This window comes from Portunus trituberculatus, chromosome 37 (assembly GCF_017591435.1).
Source record: "Portunus trituberculatus isolate SZX2019 chromosome 37, ASM1759143v1, whole genome shotgun sequence".
In the NCBI taxonomy this organism is placed as follows: domain Eukaryota; kingdom Metazoa; phylum Arthropoda; class Malacostraca; order Decapoda; family Portunidae; genus Portunus; species Portunus trituberculatus.
The window spans coordinates 9,634,426-9,638,162 of NC_059291.1; the positions used below are offsets into that span (position 1 = coordinate 9,634,426).

A 3,737-nucleotide genomic window follows, 5' to 3' on the forward strand; every position below is an offset into this window, starting at 1 on the left:
TTATGATAATATTGACCTCGATTATTGTAATGTGTGTGTGTGTGTGTGTGTGTGTGTGTGTGTGCGTGTGTGTGTGTGTGTGTGTAATTCACCTCGGTCGACTGCTGGTCACCCAGCCAGTCTTCCCCATTACGGAGCGAGCTCAGAGCTCATAGACCGATCTTCGGGTAGGACTGAGACCACAACACACTCCACACACAGGGAAAGCGAGGCCACAACCCCTCGAGTTACATCCCGTACCTATTTTACTGCTAGGTGAACAGGGGCCACACATTAAGAGGCTTGCCCATTTGCCTCGCCGCTTACCGGGACTCTCGATTGTGAGTCGAGCGTGCTAACCACTACACTACGCGGTGTGTGTGTGTGTGTGTGTGTGTGTGTGTGTGTGTGTGTGTGTGTGTGTGTGTTTAGACGCAACAGACAACCACAAAAAATAGCAACATAATGGTATGGAGGTTATACTTGAAGTCTTAGCCAACAGCAGTGAGACGGCCATGCAACACAGGTCCAGAGCACAAGGCTCATCTGTAAAGCCGCGACCTGCGTTGGTTCATACTAGGTACCGGGTCAAGTATGGGGTTGCCACTGGTGGTGAGTGGGGCTACACGGTGGGGAAGGAGATGGTACTGGGGTGTTAGGTGGCAGCTTCGCGGATGTGGCAGCTGCTTGGCCCTGACCTGTCTCCGTAGCAGCAGCAGCAGCACTGGTGGTGGCAGCAGACGAAACAAGGCAGAGTTGACAGTTAGTAAATACTCAAAGTTGGTTTTCCGTGGCTCTTTCAACAACCATCTGCTGTCAAAGTTTTTATTTCTAAGATTCATTAAGGTCGTGTGGGTATTTGATTTGTTATGGTGATGATGATGGTGTGTGTGTGTGTGTGTGTGTGTGTGTGTGTGTGTGTGTGTGTGTGTGTGTGTGGAGTCGTCTCGCGTAGGCAGCGGCGGGCAGCAGGTACAGGTATACAGGTGGTGTGGTGGTGGTGGTGGTAGGTGCCGAGGGGTGAGTGAGTGAGGCAGCCGTCGGCGTCAGGCGCGTCAGGCTCAGTCTTGTGGGGACGGTAGTAGCGAGTGGCTGTCGCTCCCCGCACTCCGGGCCTGCTGCCTCTGTGCCTCATGTTCGCGCGCCGCCGTGCTGCACGCTGGCACTGAATACTTCCTGGATAACCTACTCGAGCAGTGCCGTCTGTTGTCGTGAGTGTCGCCGCCACAGTCTCAGTGCAACATTACCAAAGTTTGACGCTGCCAGTCTTCGAAGACTTGGACGTCCTTGTGCAGTGCCGCCCGTGCATGCCCGGGCACCTACACCAGGGAGGAGTCCCACAGTAGCCCCGCGCCGCCCACCTGGAGCCGAGGCAGCGCGAGTGACGTGGGCGGTGCGGGCGTGGCGCGGGCTAGCCGCCGTATAAGGCAGTGGGCCAAGCTCGTCGCACCTGCTCACTCAGGTAGGTCACGCCCACGCGCCCTGGCTTGCACCTCGCAGCCTTGCGTGGGGCAACGCGTCGAGGTGATGCCCCGAGGCGGTGGCTGTGGGTGTCATCTTGGGTAAAGAAGGGTGACAGATAATGGAGGGACGTTTCCACATTAGTGAACCAATTATTGTATCAAAAACTTTGCCTTTGCTGGCATATTAAGGGACAGGCAGGAGGTGTGTCGTTTTTACCAACACGAGGGAAATTAAGCGGTAGACGCGTGTGGGAAGATGAGCAACGCTTGAGGCAAGGCTTGAGACAACAGTACACTCATGCTGCGCCCAGTGAAGCACCTGCCTGGCCTGGCGTGAGGCAGCATGGACGTCTGGCGTGTTTCATAATGGTGTGGGAACGCTAGTGTTTGTTTACATCATGGCGAGCCTGTTCTCCGTCACTCTTTGACCAAACAATGCACAACGAGATCAAATGAAATGTTTAGTATTTTAAGTCATTAAACGTTTTTTAATCATAATAAATATCCGGAAATCTATTTTGATAAATGAAAATGTTCTTGGCACTTCGTGGAGTGTGTGTGTGTGTGTGTGTGTGTGTGTGTGTGTGTGTGTGTGTGTGTGTGTGTGTGTGTGTGTGTGTGTGTGTGTGTGTGTGTGTGTGTGCGCGTGTGCGCGTGCGCGTGCATGTGTGTACGTGTGACGCTGGGGCGCTTGCATGCGTGTTTGCGAGCGTGTGTGGCACACACCTGCCAAAAATGATGCCTTATGTGAAACAGGACACAGAGAGCGCGGCGACGAGGGGCAGCATAAAGTGTCAGACCCATGGGCTTCACAAGGCCATTGGAGGTGAAGGGGAAAGGGACAGCACAACAAAGGGGTCTGCGCCCCAATAGAGATAGTCTCTCTATCCCAAGCTTACCTCTATGTTTGGGACGACCAGTTTCTAAAAGGCAACCTCGGCGTGGGCAGCGCAGCCGTGGGTGTGTTTACCGCTCCGCTCTCGAGGCTGCCGCTCCGCCGCCCCTCGCCTTGCATCTTGGCAAACCTCATGGAACCATCTCAGCCCTGATTTTGTTGGTCTTGCTGCCTTGCTGGTTCTGCTTGCAATCTAGGGGCAATGAGAGTGTTATCCTTATGTCTCGCGTCCAGTGCCAGGCCTGTCTGCAAAAAGCTTTCTTTCTGTGGAGCATTAAAATCTCCGCTAAGGTCTCGTCAAGCACGCCCACTGGCCGTTACTTGCGTTGCTCTCTCGCGCCACACGTTACCGTCACGTGGCCACGCGTTACTTACATGGCTTGATCTGCCGTAGAAACAGAAGGATAAAATTATATGCTCTTGCCTGGCAGGATGCGTTGGAAGAGGCACGAATATGTGTCTATGGAGTGTCCATCCAGCGGGATGCACTTACAGGATGTGGATGCTCCTTTAGGGTGGGCGTGCAGTGTACAGGGTGTTGTGTTGTTGTAGGGTGGGCGCACTCCAGTCTTGAGTTATCACTGGAGAGTCGAAACACTATGACTCGGTACAGAAAACGCTATAAAACACCAAACGATAAATAATTCAGGTTTTAGAATGGTTAGGTCATGATATACAAACTAGTGCGAATACACAGACCATCACTTATATGTATACACCTTCGCACTCCAGTCTCGAGTTACCGCCACCGCCACGAGGAACCGCCGCTTCTACCCTAACTGTTGCTCGCCACAGTGTCACGTAACGCAATTATCACACCATGAACTGTATGCCGCCGCCCTACCTCACTGTTTTGGCGTCTGCACCTCTTCTTTCTTTACCTTATCTGCCTTTCCTTTCCGTCTTCCCTCAAATTATCCATCGTTTTCAGTTTTCTTTCTCTTTTTTTCCACATTCTTCTCTTCTGTACTTCATATTTTCTTTCTCTTTCTTTTATTCTTTATTCTTAACTTATTTTCCATTCTCGTTCTTTCCTCCAGTTACGCATTTTCTCCTCTTCTCTACTGTACTTCATTTTATATTTATATATTTTTTTTCCTAGTCTATCTTCCATCCTGGCTTTTCTTGCCTTTTTTTTTTATTCCTCCTATCTGTATTTTGTTTCCTTTAATCTCGCATTCTCTTTACTCCTCTTCGCTTTCATATTTCCTTTTCTTTCTTCCTTTTTTCCTTCACATTCTCTTATCGTTTCACCTCTATTCTCTTTACCTTCCCTCCTATATTTTCTCATGAGTCTGCGTATTGCAGCTCCCTCACTTACACATTCACACACTTCCTAACTTCCTCTCTCCCTCTCTTCCTCTCTCCCTCTCCCCACCCCACACTCAGTCACCTTTAAC

The 3,737-nt window shown here is 50.9% G+C and overlaps 1 protein-coding gene across 2 annotated transcripts in view; it reads left to right on the forward strand.

The window, feature by feature from the left end:
• The first annotated feature begins 995 nt into the window (after positions 1–995).
• Positions 996–3,737, forward strand: part of LOC123513931 (mucin-5AC-like) — an 89,028-nt gene continuing 86,286 nt past the window's right edge. For both annotated transcript variants that reach the window (XM_045271427.1, XM_045271426.1), the window contains exon 1: positions 996–1,441. The gene's annotated coding sequence lies outside the window, so the exon portion shown is untranslated. The remainder of the gene's footprint in view (positions 1,442–3,737) is intronic.